At 43.2% G+C, this 15,952-nt stretch overlaps 1 protein-coding gene across 4 annotated transcripts in view; it reads right to left on the reverse strand.

Annotated features, from left to right (window-relative positions):
* Positions 1–15,952, reverse strand: part of Pcsk5 (proprotein convertase subtilisin/kexin type 5) — a 411,377-nt gene that overhangs the window by 378,373 nt on the left and 17,052 nt on the right. The window lies entirely within an intron of this gene.

The raw sequence follows: 15,952 nt of genomic DNA on the forward strand, positions 1-15,952 counted from the left end.
AAAATATCACCTATACCATTTTCTGAATACTGAATTTATACTATGTGAGGCCCATGTCTGCTATATCAATTTTTTATGGCTATATATGAATAAACAAGGCTTGTCTGAAAAAAAAAAAAAAGAAAGATGCCATGGATCCGCAGCCAGAGATAGACATGCTGAAACTTTGCTCGTAGCCCAGATGGTGATACACAGATGAATAGAAATGGGTTAAATTAAAATGTAAGAGTTAGCCAATAAGAAGTTAGAGCTAATGGGCCAAGCAGTGATTTAATTAATACAATTTCTGTGTGGTTATTTCAGTTCTCGGCAGCCGGGATAGGGTAGCAAAGTAGTAAGGAAAGAAATGTGATAAAAATATAAAATAGAGTCAGAGAGAAAACGATAATGCCTACAGAACAAGAAGTTTGAGAATTTGAACTTCTTGGACTGTAGAAGGGTCCTCAAGACAGGAGACAAAGGGACCCTCAGAAGCTAGAAAGGCATGGAAGGAGAGTCTCATGTGAAACCTCTGAAAGGAACACATGTCCCCTTACACCTGCTTGCAATTAGAACCTCTGTCCTGAAAGATGGTAATAACATTGTATCGCTCAAACCCACTAAGTAGTGGCAATTTGTTACTGCAATAACAGACGGCAGATGTAAAGTTGAGGCAGAGCCTCTTCGATGCCCATAGACAGCAAAGAAGCCAAAGCAGATAACTTAGATGTCATCTTTTTTGTTCTTCGTAGCTTTCAGGACTCCCTGGGTATTCGGTTATCAGTTTCCAAGTAGCTGTGGCAATACAGTTATGAGCTTAATCATGGCCAGGTGTTTTGTCCAGGGCTTTCGCATCATCTTGTTTCATCTCCAAATACGCAGAATCTCAAAGTAGGTATCTTTCTTGGAGTAACGGACTAGAAATGGCTTTTCGTTTTCCTTAGTTCAGGGGGGCCTCAAACTCTCTCTGTAGCTTGAGGATGACCCTGAACTTCTGATCTGCCTGCCTGCTGAGATTCTGAACCCAGTTGATGCAGTGCTGGGGATCAAGCCCAAGGCTTCCTGTATAGGAGGTAAGTACTCTACCAAATGTGCTACAACCCAGCTCCTGTGAATGATTCAAAACCATCACACAACAAAGACATTAGGACTGCTGGTACTTACTGACGGATTCCCTGTACTGCATCTACCTTCTCCGGCTCCAGAGCCCAGAAAAGGAAAAGAACTATTCTAATGTTGTAGACAATGAAATTGAGCTTATGCCAAGGAGAGATTAAGTAACATAGCCAAAGGAGGAAGTATCTATGCAAGGCTTTGAATGCCAGGTCAATCCGACTTTAACATCTAATATTTCCTAAACAGAGCACTTTGATTTTTGACCCAGGGTGACCACAAACTCCCTTCATACCCAAAGGATGACCTTGAACTTCTTGCCTCCTCCTCTCAAGAACTAGGGTTACAGTGAGCACTACCACACCCAGTTTATGAGGTGCTGGAGATCAAACCCAGAACATCATGCATGCTAGGCAAACATTCTACTGAGCCACATGCCAAGTCCTAGCGCTCTGATTGTAGCTGACAGTTATTCGCGGGGTTTTGGGAAGCTGCACCCATCTCCGCAGACACACTCATCCCATCCCAGCTCCTTTTACCCTCACTAGTCAGAAGGAGGTTTCATGACTTTGTCCCCAAGCTTCCCATAGGAAGAACCTAAGCCCTCATAATCCATCGTGAAAGCAGACTAACGAATATAAACATCAAGCCTGTACACACAAGAAACACATAACAATTCTCACCAAGACAATTAGAAGCAGCAGTTTTTCCAAGTTCAAGGGAGCAATCTACAGTTTGTTCTACCACATACAAATGATGTGCTTTATTTCCCCAAAGCACAGAATCTTGGAGCTAGGAAGGCCCTCAGTGGCCCAGTTTGCTTTCTATTGCTGTGATAAACACCATGACCAAAACCAGCTTAGGAAGGAAAGGGTTTATTTCATCTTACATCTCCAGGTCACACTCCATCACTGAGGGAAGTAAAGGCAGGAACTCAAGGAACCTGGAGTCATGAAATTAAAGCAGAGAGCATGGAGGAGCATTGCTTACTGGCTTGCATGCTATAACTCATTCAGCTACCTTCTATACAATCCAGACATGGCACCATCCATAGTGGGCCAGGCCCTCCGACATCAACCATTAATCAAGAAGATGCTGTACAGACATGCCCATAGGCCAACTTACAGAGCAATTCTCCAGTTGAGATTTCTTCTTCCCAGATGACTCTAGCTTGTGTCAAATTGAACAGAATTAACAGCAGATGTCTGGTCTGATTTTTTTTATCCTGTACACAAGAGGATACTCTTCATAACCTACAAAGTACTGTATTTTCTGGGTATATTTAGAAAGTTATTCCCAGTAACCACTATAAATCCACTTGCTTAAGCCTGTGTCAAGAACCAGAGAGCACTCTCTCTTCGGGTAGATAGTAAGCATAGCTCACTGGACCTTTCCTGTTCCCAGCTGAACATCCACGTTTCTCCATTTGGCCTTGGGTAACAAGCCTTTGCAGGTTGCTTCTCCCAGAAAAGCCAACATCTGGGATGTCTCTGCAGAAAGCTTGGAGCCAAGAACATAACACATGTCAACTCCAGCACTGTGCAGCCAAGATGGAGTCAATGACACCATAACCTCCCTCAGCTGATATTTCTGGCAAAATGGTTTAAAAGTGAATATTTTTAGCAGAGCGTACCGGACAGTCCACATAAATGTTTTTAAATGTGGTTCTTCACCATTCTACATTTTAATTTCCTAGAAGTAAAGGGTAGAAATTTGCATTTGTTTGGAATGCTGTTTCACTTTCTATACGCCACACAATTATAGCCTGTCTAGACAGTTATTTATTTATTGAGTGTTACTACATGCCAAGCACAGATCCCAAGACACCACAGACGAGGGAACCATGCAAAGCCCTGCCAGTGTGGAGAGAACTTTGACGGGCTTCCATCAACCCAAGTTCTGTCAGCTCCAAGTCTGAAATTTATGTCTGCACTACCAAATCGGAATATTTCACCCAAGACAGCTCAAATAAATTTTCATACTTGTGCACTGAAGAGGAATGAGTTTAACATTCAACCCCAACATGTTTGTAACAGTTATTTAGGAATGACCCGGAAATAGCCTCTCATTCATTTTCTGCAACGATTTCTCTAAAATGAATAATTGTGGTCTTAATATAAAATAATCTTCAAACTACGTTCTTCCAAAAAGAACATTTAATAATACTATACTTAGTCTTATTTTTTTTTTAATTTAAGTCTATTTTTAGACTGGAGATGGCTTGGTGCTTAAGGAAGCTTACTGTTCTTACAGATGACCTGAGTCTGGTTCCTACACCCACACTAAGGTGACTCACAACCACCTGTAACTCCACCTCCAGGAGTTTGGACACCCTCTTCCAAGGTGCATGCAATCAGACTTATACACACACACACATGGGGGGTTGGGGTGGAAAGGAGAAACTCTTACTGAGACTGGCTCAAGACGGAGAGAGGCCACGCGAGATCAGCACACCTATTACTGGTGTCATTAGTGATCACTGTAGGGCTGGGCTGGAGTTTCTGCAGCCAGCACTAGGATAGGAGTCTGGAGCTGATCGTGGTCTGCTGTAGAGAAGAGAAACTGTAATTTCTATGGCCTGAACTGGGGAGGGAGTTCCTAGCCCTAAGGATATGAGTAAAAACAAAGATGTGTCTGGGACCAAAGGAGCATCCTCTGAAAGGCAAAACAGACCAGAAAACAGGTTAACAGATACCCTCAGGACAGGAGGGCGTCTGCAAGGCAGTACTGGGAAAATTTCCAGGCTATCGTTCTCTGTCTTTATCATGGAGGTGGTTAGTTGTCAACAACCATCACATTATACAATAATACTCCATGCAAATGATCCTTCAGTAAATTTGATATTTTCACAGAAACTCCATTGGGGAAAAGCCGCACTTACAGAGGGAGCTGGTTGATACCATGCGGCAGATGCAAAAGCAGAAAGTGAAGTTGTTTGCTTAGATATCTGATACCATCAAATCAGCTGTATTCAGTTGAAAAGCTTTCTTACAGCCATGGCGGCCTCTTCAGCACCGGATCCACACCCTTCAAACAGTCCTGAGAATCATGCACGGCATGTAAACCGCCCTATTCTGTGGAACGAAGTGAATATCTCAACAACTCTCAGTAAAATACTGCTCTCCTCACAGCAAAATGTGGCTGATTATGCAACATGATGAGAGCTGAAAAAAAAAAAAAAAAAAGGAAACGGCTGGCAATTCTGGGAGTGAAAAAAAAAGATGAAGAGGCTCCTAAGAGGGACTGGTCATATACCTAACATAAGTGCCTTGAAGGCAAGGAAAAGTCTGTACGGCGGGACAGAGTCAGGACCAGCGGCACCATGACAACAACACTGATCCCCATGGGGTGGCAGAAAGGCATGCACAGCCCCCCAGAATCTAGTCACCCTGGGCTCCGTCACCTCAGGTCAAGAGACAAGGATGTGGCACCAATGAGCGAGTGACTGTTCAATACCCTTAACAGAAGGCAAGCAGTGCTGGCTACCCTGGCCTGGTCAGTCAAATGTATAAATGTGCTCCAAGTTTGTCCATTTGTACCTTTAAAAAATGTAAGCGTCGTGTGTATGTCTACAGTATGTACATGTATGTGATTGCATATGTTTCTGTGTATGACTTTGGGTGCAAATGTGTCATGGTACATGCATAGCTGTAAGAGAACATTCCTAACGTTGGTCCTGCCTTTGCACCTTGTTTGAGGTTGTCTCCTCTTGTTCCCCACTGCCTATGTGAGGCTGGTGAGCTGTGAGCTTTCTGAGCTATTTCCCCTTCCCATCTGACTGTAGGTTCACTTGGGTCCAGGTGCTCTATGTGGGTTCTAGAGAGGTACATTCAGGCCCACACACTTGTCCAGCATTCTATCCGCCGTGCCATCTCCCTAGTTCCTCCTCTCCCCGCCTTTACTACCCTCTGGCTTTACCCACTTTACCACTCACCCCAGTCTACATTTAAAATAAAATTGGATTTCACAGCATGAGTTTTATCCAAGTTCAACTCTGGGAGATAAGTGAAAACATTACTAATGTTAACACTACCATAAAGTCAGTGGTATATGCCTTTAATCCCAGCACTCAGGGGTCAGAAGATGGGGATTCCTGAGTTCAAGGACTACCTGGTCTACAGAGTGAGTTCTAGGACAGACAGGACTACACAGAAAAACCCTGTATTGAAAACCATCCAACCAGCAAACCAACCAACAAATAAATAAACAATGCCAGAAAGCACAGTACGGGCATCTGGATAGAAATTTGATTCATTGGATCAACATAACACACATAGCACTGGTTGGAGCTGGAATCCATGTGCCAGGCATCACGAAGAGTATGAAAGACTTAAGTTGCCTTCCCAGGGCCATTGGACCCTCCATAATAACTGGACTATACCTTCTACTTCTCAATTTTAAGTTTTCCAACCTCAAACCATACAATTCAGAACATACTTCTCTTCCTCTTTCAAGTAAAATGTGTTGATCTCTACAGGGGTACCTTTTAGCAGAGAAATGTTTTCCATCAGATCTAACAAGAGCTCATCAAGCCCAAGGCTTTATCTGCATTAAAGTATCATTGTTTCCTTGGAACCCTGTTCCACTGTCTATTCACAGTATCATGGAATATGAATTCCTTAGCTCTATACAGGGGAACAATCAATCTATTCTGGTAACCGGCCACCCAGATTCCATCTGATGCTATTTCCCATGATTCTTCAGGGGATAGAGGCTTTAAAAATGCTTTTGAACATCTGTTTAGGTGTAATATTAGCAAGAGAGATCTTTTGATGCCTCATGTCTATACATACATCCTCTTCCAAATTCGTAATGCCAAATGTTTGGGGTCATTTGTTCCAGCACATCTACAATTGGTTACTCTAAGAATCCTGCCACTAAGCCAAACACAGTAGCAAAAGCCTATACAAAGACCTATGACCTGAGTACTGGGAAGTCAGTCAAATGGTGTCAGTTCAAGCCCAGCCACAGACACATAGTGAGATGCTGTTTCAAGAAGGTAAAATCATTTACCATCCCATCATCAGGCCAAATAACACATCGGGCCATGTTTGTTCTTCTTTCTAACTATCCAATCATATTTAACAGCAACACGAACTACCCATCTTTGAAGGGCTCTTCCATTGGTTTATATAACATGATGTTCAGATGGCTGGGATTTTGCTCAGCACTAGAGTACTCTTATGTATAGATCCTGTATTCTATTCCCAACACTGAAAAAAATTAAATCAACACAATAAAAATGAACCTTAAAAGACAATATCACACCATTTTATAAAACATGCTTACTTTCTACTTTTATGAAATGACCAAAATTGCTTTTACTTGGTTTAAGAGAGGCTACCAGATCGCCTCCCATTTGCCTTCAGATCATTATCTCCTAAGGCCTTCACTTTCCCTCTCTACCCTTGCAGCCCCACAGATCTCCTCCTCAGCCTCTGGGCCTAAGTTCTTGCTGCTCCACCCAGAAGGAAGTCCCTGTGCAGCCAGCTCTCATTTCCTTCTCAGAGTTCAGACCGTGCCTCTCATTGGCATGTCCTTTCTCATCTCCCAAGTAGCCTTTCCCTGCTCAAGCTGTTTGTCTCCTTCTGTTTGAGAACGCTGGTCTACTGGGCACATCCACTCCACAGTCTGAGGACACTGGTCTGCTGGGAACATCCACTTCACAGTCTGAGAACGCAGGTCTGCTGGGAGCATCCACTCCACAGTCGGAGAACACTGGTCTACTGGGAACATCCACTCCACAGTTTGAGAACGCTGGCCTACTGGGAGCATCCACTCCACAGCCTGAGAACGCTGGCCTACTGGGCGCATCCACTCCACAGCCTGAGAATGCTGGTCTGCTGGGAGCATCCACTCCACAGCCCCTGACACAGTGGCTACCTACCCAGGCAGTGAGTGGAAAGAGACTGGAAAAGGATTAGCGTCTCCACTTCCCACACAATAGAATTGATGCCCACTACATTTTCTCACTGACCTACATTTACAGCAGGAGCCACAGATAGCAACAAAATGTTCCTGACACCACACTCAGGGCTGTTTTCAGTATTTTAAGCAAAACTTAAAGAATACTGTAGCTCCTACTTTGAGTCACATCCCAGCTTTTACTGAAGGTTCAACTTCAACGTGATTACTAACCAGATTACTATCTTATCTCAGCAATTCCTATGCCTGGATCAAGTGCCCAACTTTTATTTACTTATTTATTATTTTCTTAACATAAGCAGCCCATTGGCCTTTTTTCTCATCATCTGGCTTGGTCATGACATATTAAATACATAAAAAGAGACCTTAAGTAACCATTATGCCACTAAGCAAACGTTTGTATCTATCTACACAAAAGTCAGAATAAGAAAATGTATTTGGCCTTGTAGATTGAGTTTTAAGTATCTCTCTTCTATCATTCCTAAGTACTTACTGTTGACATAAAAGATAAACTCAAGACAGTGTTTTACCAAAAGAATCATTGCAATGTTTACACATTTTTGCAGTTAACTGAAGACATATGCTTATCTGGACAAACACCTCATATCTAGATAAATGGAGAAAAAGCAAGTTCATTTAACAGATATTAGGCTGCTATCTGAGGCTTCCATGGGATTGGAGATTAATCCACAAACTGCGCTAATGTTCAAAACACTGGATACTGCTGAATTGCACGTCCAGCGTAGACGCAAGGAATTTAAAGGAAGAGCAGAACTTCCACCCTCGTGCCAAAGTTCTGTAACTAAATTGTGAAACAGATTTAAAGCCCCAATAAACTACAGTGATAAAGACCCGGGGTGGAGAACGGGTCCTGCAGCTACAAGCACTCACTCCCATTTCAAACATGTATCATGGTAAACGGAATTTCTACATTAGCCACAGTGCGGTCTCTAGCCTGCTACTTTAGAGGCTGCAATACAGATCTCTAAACAGAACGTCTACTGCTCGCCATGATGGATGCCGTCTCACACCCTTTCTATTGATTTCGCAAGCCACGTGAGACCATCTCAGGTCTTTCAACTTGTAGACCTGAAGTGTGCACCCCGTAATAGTAGTAGGGTCATGTTCCTACACGCAAAAGAAAAGATGACAGCCGCCTCCACAACAATGAACCCTCTGATTTTCCCAGGAAAGAAGTCCAAGGGATCAAGCAAGATGGACAGGCCAGTAAACACGTGATCAGTTTCTTAGCTTCTCACACACAGTTATCAGGGGAGAGTTGTGAACTGTCCTTAAACCACATTTCTGTACCAAACTGGGGGGGAAAGTTCCCATATTATAGAAGTCAAAGGAAAGAAGAAGAAGAGTTAGATTTCCACATACCGACAAAACAGTGCTACCCTCAAAATGGAGGTGTTTATTCAAGTGCCTTAGACCTCCAGTACAAACCTTCAGACTATACCAACTCATGCCCAGAATACACAAAACTCCTACAGAAACAGAAGCCATTAGAAATGCAAAAGTAAATAGTGGGATTTTTTTTAATTACTCTTATTTATTTACTATGATTGTGTGTCTACAACATGTGGGTGATATTTATTTGTTTATTATTGTGTTTCCTGATGTGTGTGAGTTCACGTGTGGAGGTCACAGGATAACCTTTCAGAAGCTGGTCTCTCCTTCTGCCCGAGTGCCAGGCTTTGAGCTAAACCAGCAGGTTTACACAATGAGTGCTTTTCCCTGCTGAGCACTAACAAAGGACTTAGAGCATCAGAGAGGCTTCTCAACACTTTCTTTTGTCATTCCTTGGGTTTTGTTGTTGCTCCATTTTGTTGTGCTTTAAGACAGTAGGCCAGATAGAAACAACTGAAAGTAGTAGACCACTTGCCCTCCCTCCCCTCTGAATCTCAGCACCCTGACTTCTGTCTTGATTCAATCCATTCTCTACAATGAAATCAAATGATCTTATTACAGCATTCCCTGTGTGAAGCTTTCTGATGGTTTCCAATTAAACTCTGAATAAAATTCAGATTCCTTACCAAGAAAAAAAAAAAAAAGAGAGAGACAGTAGGCCAGACAGTGTCAAACTTATCACACAGCCGAGGATAACTTTGAACTTCAGATTTTCCTGTCTCTACCTCCCATGCACTGGGATTGCAGGCTAACTTGAACATTTTTAGTAAGGCACGTTCAGTCAAGTCTGCTAAATATCTGGGCAGTGAACCATCTGTACCTCGTTTTGAGGTTCCAGTTTCTACATTTTATAATATGGGTCTATATGAGTGGTTCTCCACCTGTGGCTCTCAACCCACCGGCAAACCTCTATCTCTAAAAATATTTGCATTATAATTCATAACAGTAGCAAAGTTATAGTTATGAAGCAGCAATGAAAATAGTTTATAGTTGGGGGGATCTTTACAACATGAGGATCTGTATTAAAGGGCTGTAGCATTAGGAAAACTGAGAAGCACTGGTCTAAGTGATATTATTTCTTTCAACTATAATAAACCAGAAAGAGTCTAACTACCTAAGAAGGGTATTGGCATTTTAGGAGAATAATACCAGGGTTATTCCAAAGTTATAGACTATTAAAAGGAACTTTATTTCAAGACAAATGAATTGCTATTAATTAAAACACACACACACACACACACTCCTCCCAATTGTACATAACAACCTCATCTATTGTGGTGGTGTGGGAGCAAAAGGCAATGCCTTATTGGAGTCACTGGATCCAGTAATAGCCAAGCAATAAAATTTATGGAACTTGGTCATAGTCACATCTCAGAGTCCTTTATGATAACATTCAAGGCAGTCTATCTGATTGAGTTAATAATTAGTTTAAATACATTACAAATCAGTGTCGCACTCAAGCCATCCCTGGGACATGATGATACAGCCAACTGGGACACAATTCACTGATAATAGTTTTGCAACTCCAATTATTTAGTACTCGAATTTTCTTTTACTTATTCTAGTTAAAAATATCAAGAAACTCTTACAAGGAAGCCGGGTATGCTAACTCAGACCCTGTAACCCCAAAACTTAGGGAGAAGGACTACGGGGGTTTGGAGTTAGCCTGGGGAAACAGAGTGAATCCTATATCAGCTGGAGGTAAGGAAGAGACCGCCGTCTCACAAAAACAAGCAAGAATTATGTCAGGATTCTGAAATAAGGTCTACACATACAAACTGCATTGAAACATAAAGGAAGCCATCTCTTAGGAATCAGATGGCCCTGGGAAAGATTCAGGAGAGGTTCAGAGGCTCCCGGTATGTTACAAAACAAATAAATGTCAAAAAAAAAAAAAAAACCCTCACAAATGCTTAAATGTAACACCAAAATATAACCATGCTAAAAAGATGTCACCTAGCCCCCCCCCATAATGAAGGGGCAGTTGTTTTTAAAGAGGTGAAGTGGAGCCCCAATCTCAGATGCATAGTGTGGACTATTTCCTACCGAGATACATAAGATTAGCATTCTCAAACGCACACTGTATTCCAGTCCAGCCAGGACAGAAAACCATCTGTAAGCTCATTGGGGAAGAAAAGAAAATAGGCAACAAGGAGGCAGCTGACTTTTGAGGCTGTTTCCAGGGCCCTTGTATCCTGGGTAAGACCCTAAAGTATTCTTAGTGAGCTGGTGTATGGATAGCACCACTTAGAGCCAATAATAGGAAACTATAAATGTGTGATAGAAGACATCACCAGACACTTACTCACGGTCTTCTATTTGTAGATCTTCCTTGTGTCAAATACAAAAGATTTGTAATTACGCAACCACCAGACCATCTCAACGCAAAATGTAGTAGAGCTGAAAATCAGCTAAATGATTCATGTGTTTGGACGGCAAGGAAAGGGACCAGAGTGGATGAGAGGATGGAGGGAAAGGGTGGTAGCACACTGTGTCTTAGCATGACTTGTAAATCATGTTCCACCTCCCGCGGAGGTAGTTCAAAGCCCCCTGGTGCATGCCTGAGAGGACAGATGGTCTAACTGTGTATACACTATGGTTTCCTATGACACATACTTACAGTAAAGCTCCATTTACAAATTAGGCACAGTAAGAGATTTCAAAAGTTAATAACAAAAGGACGCAATGCTTAACATGCGGTAATAAGTTCCTCAAAACCCATGATGCTTTTTACTTCTGGAATTTCCACTTAATATATTTAGACCAAGGTTGACCAAGGTATAACTGAAACATCAGAAAGCAAAGCCACAGACAAGATGGGCGGCTGCAGGAAAAGCCCACCAAGACCAGCTCAGATGGCATCTTTAAAAAGCACCAAGTATTTGAAATGGACAGGCAGGACTGAGAGCCACTGGGACATTGGAACAAGGACCAGAGGGAAAAAGGGGCTAAGAGAGAAGACATCCAGTTGCCTGGATTTGAATGAATGCAAGGAGACAGAGCAGGTGTGTTCTGGAACAAACCTGGCAGAAAACTCGGACAAACAGGAACCCAGACCTTGGTCCTGTTGTTGTTGCTCATAACAAAGAAAACCAAAAAGCTCTCTGGGTAAAAAAAAATATATGCCAGTGATAGGGGCTTTCACAAACAACACTCAGTGTTCTGCACAACAGACTGTGTGAGAATGCCATCCCTTCATATGACACGTCAGTATTTAAATATTCTAAACAAGGACCTACTGAGAGCATCCTAAAGACCACCCTCCTACTAAGGGAAAATCCCAGGACCACTCTGGGCAACAACAGTGCTACAGCTCAGAGTTTACTAGAAAGGTTCTTCTCTGAGCACATCTCAGCTCTACTGAATCAGAATCAGTATCTCAGCAAAACTGAAACGCACTAAAATGGGAGAAACAGCATTTACAGGTGGGGGTGCACCATACTTCCCAGCTCAGCTGCTTGACCCCACATCATCCTCCTCCACACCTGTGCTCATTCTGGGTGGCTTCTCCCAATTCATCTAAGATAACTCTTGGGCCTATGACCTTCATTTCACATATGTATATGACATACTCACCTTCTATGGTGGTTTGAATGAAACTGGCCTCACAAGTTCATAGGAACTGGCATTATTTGAAAGAACTAGGGTTTGTGGTCTTGTGGGAATAGGCGTGGCCTTCTTAAAGGAAGTATGTCACTGGGAGTGGGCTTTGAGGTTTCAAATGCTCAAGCCAGGCCCAGTGCCATTCTCTCTTCCTGCTGTCTGCCAACCTGGATGTAGAAATCCTGCCTTGCCTGTGTGCCACCATGCTCCCCACCACGATGATAACAGACTAAACCTCTGAAACAGTAAGCCAGTATCAACTACAATTTTTCCTTTATAAGAGTTGCCATAATCATGGTGTCCCTTCACAGCAATAAAACCCAAAGACACCCTCTCCTTGGCATTTTCTTAATCAACCATTTACAATTGAATGGTTTTTCCAGCTAGTCCCCTTTCCTTGCCTTTGATTTATTTTCTCCCTTCTCTGATTAGTTTGCATCTTCTTTCCTTCCTTGTTCCCTCCATCCCTCCCTCCCTCCCTACTTTCCTTCCTTTCACTCCAACACCTCCTATAACCCAGGCTGGCCTTGAACTCCTGATCCACCTGGGTCCACTTCCCAAGAGCTTAAACTACAAGAATGCACCACTTTCCCAGCTCCCCCCACCCTGTTTTCCATCCTTAGCACTTACCATCACCACCTAGCATACCTCAGCCTCCTTGATAAACTAGAAAATGTGGATACAATTAGTTGTATCTCCCCTTACCAAGAGATGAAACATCTATCTCCATTTCTTGAAGCTTATTGGTACTATGACTTGCTTTGATCTATGGGATGTTAGCAAACAAAACACAAACAGAAATATGAAAAGGCTTCACACACTAACGTAGCAATCCCTAGGCACACCAGAAAAGTCATCGTAGATTAGCCAGGCTCCAGGACCAAGTAAATGCTAAAGAATCTACCAACTAACTCAAAGCCCCAAAAGAAATAGGGATTGTGATTTTAAAGCCAAGGAGCTCTGAGTAATTTGTTCTGAAGCAAGAAGATAAACTGCACCTATGAGTATAAAAGTTCCCAAGGGCAGTGCTAGTGAACTCTGCTTGGGATGGCCTGCAGCATAGTGTGGCTATTCTAAAACATTTTCAAGGAATGTGAGATAGAACAGCAGCAGAGGGACAACCTTAAACTGAAATCAATGTAGGCTGGCAAGAGATGGCCTCCCCACTCTGGGGGCTAGAGTGGCCATTCAGGGTTCAATACTGCCCTTCTTTTCGGGTTTTGCTTGAACAAAATAAAACCTTCTTAATGAAAGAGTATGGGGGTACATATATCCACATGCAGTCAGCCAACTAAGAAAACAAAACAAAACAAAAGTGAAGCCTCGCAGTCTTTAGCTTGCCTAAGACAGTAAGCCACGTGATCTCTGGAGTATTTTCCACATTAAAAAGCACTTATGCATGGCCCCCGCCCCCCCCACCACACCCACCCCCGCTTTAAGTTACTGCAGCTTTCAGCAGATTGGGAATCGGCAAACCAAATCCCTGCACATTGCTTCAGCTCTGTCTTGCCAAAGAAGAAAAATCTGCTGCTTTGGACTCCATTCAACAGTTGAAGACTCAGGCCATCGCGTTTTACATCTCAGATATTCCCTACTGTGTCTACATCACGTAAATCAGGGAATGCAAGGTCCCACATGCTGTGAAGCCAGTTCTGCAAGCCTGAGAGCAAACCCCTACCCCCCTACCCCACTGCTGACCTCAGGAAGGGACCACAAACTGAAGTAGATTCTGCAGCAGAGGGTTTCACAGCTCTGACAAGGAAGTAAGGTCTCTGAGAAGTCACAGGCAGGAGCTGTGGGCAAGCAGCAAGACTGTCCTGCCCTCTATTCAACAATCTTTCTCCTGAGCTGACTTGTCATAGAGCAGAGTGGCCTTGAATTCCCAGGCTCTAATGACCCTTTGGCCTCAGCCTTCCAAACAGACGGCACTTACAGGGACAAAATTTTTTAAATTAATAAAAATTTTTATTTGATAGTGGAAAATGAAAGACAACCTCTAACGCACTAAATGCTTGCCTACCCAAACGGGAAAAGGAAAGCTCTGAACTTCTGAACGGCTTTACCCGTCATTGACAGTTACGTTTGAGCTCACACTTCAAATCTTAGTGTTGTAAGATGGTGGCAAAGCAGCTTAGAGCAACTGAGCTCCAGGGTCTCCCACACTCCTTTGAGGGAATACAAATCTCCTCTAAACAAGGGAATCATGTGACCACATATGTGCAAAGACCTACTCATCGGTCTCCTGATTTTCTGGGTTTGGAAAACATGTAGTTACTAAAGTAGATCCCTTAGGACTTGCTCTGAAATCATAGGGTTCAATCCTTTCTTGTCCTTCTACGACACATCTATACTATGTATACGACTAAGAAGAAACCTATTAAGATTGAACTTTTGTGCTAATCTGGATGAACCAGGTTCCACCGCAACTAGAAATGACCCAAGAAACGAAACAATTGAACCCACGAAGTTTATCCCGAGCTTGGGTCATACGTCCACTGTGCCCTTGCTCCTCGTGAGACCCCCTCAAGGACTCAGGCTAATGAAGTAGCCACCACCTGGAGGTCTGCCAGACACCCAGGCAGATGACCACCACCAGGAGTCACCCACTGACTGGTAATGAAGGGACAGGTGTCACTTCTGCTCACACTTCATGTGCCAACTGAAGCCGCCTGTGCACACGTAACTCTGGGAAAAGCAGTAAGTTCTCACACCGTAGGGAGCGATGGCTGCGGTAGTCCTTCTGACTCCCTGATTTATCATCTACCCACTTCAGAACGCATTGCTGAGGCCATTTTAACTTCTGGGCACCCTTCTGAGTTCCATATGGCATTTGAAGATAGGCCAGACAGAAATCCTGGCTTTAAAGAAATTACCAGCTAGACGAGAGACCTCAGGAGGATGAGGCAGGAGGCTCACAAGTTCAAGATCTTCCATGGGTATAGAATGAATTCAAGGCCAGCTTGAGCTGCTTAGTGAGATCCTGTCTCAAAAGATATAGCTTAGTGATAGTATGCTCGTCCAGATAGACAATGCCCTGGGTTCATAACCCGTACTACTGTACAGACACACACACACACACACACACACACACACACGGAAGAAAAAAATAACAGAAAGAAAGAAAACAAAAAAGACAGCTTGCCTTCATGATAAAAATGTCAGATGCCAATTAAAACCATGCAAGGTTTGGTAATAGTTTAAAAACAAGAGGTTTTAGCCACCGATAATTGAATCCATGGATGTGGTCCTTGCAAAGAGGCAGGATCTGAGCCTGACAGCGTTCAGACACTGAAAATGGACATGGCAGTCCATGTGCGAAGAAGGAAAAACTAGGGTGAATGACATTGTGAATACTGAATGGACAGGAGAGGTGGAAACATCAGCTCTCACTGGGAGAGGAGACTGGGCCAGGGTAAGGCTGACAAAAGTCTGAACAGAGTGAAAGAATCTTCAGACATCAGAGGAAGAAATGGTTCTACTCTTAACTCACACATCCCATGAGAAAACTCACTCCTATCTCTCTTTTGGAGAACCCGGAAAGCCACTCATTTTTCCTTCTCTCTGCCTGAGCCCGAAGGCCTGGACATTTGGGGCCTTGGAACTTAACACCCCTGGGTAGGTCAAATGGGGAGACCCATCTCAGTCGAGGGACTGGCATCTGGCCATGTCACTCAACCAAGAGAATGTTCTTTCTGTAATTAAAGGGAGTTAACTCCCAACGAATGTTTGTTCTGTTTGTCCTGAGTTTGTTTCCTATCTCCCAGGATATTTCAGAAGCCACTCCTTAAGGTCTAAGCTACAGGGCTAATTTATGTCTGTTTGTTCTGGAGTCTGCAATCCAATCCTCCCTCTCAGGCAGATTTAACTTCAGAGTTTTGGCCTTCAAAATGGCCAATCCTGGTTGGCCCTGCCCTGTGTT

This window comes from Alexandromys fortis, unplaced genomic scaffold, assembly GCF_014885135.2.
Source record: "Alexandromys fortis isolate MF-2015 unplaced genomic scaffold, M_Fortis_MF-2015_v1.1 scaffold_10, whole genome shotgun sequence".
Classification (NCBI taxonomy): Eukaryota; Metazoa; Chordata; class Mammalia; order Rodentia; family Cricetidae; genus Alexandromys; species Alexandromys fortis.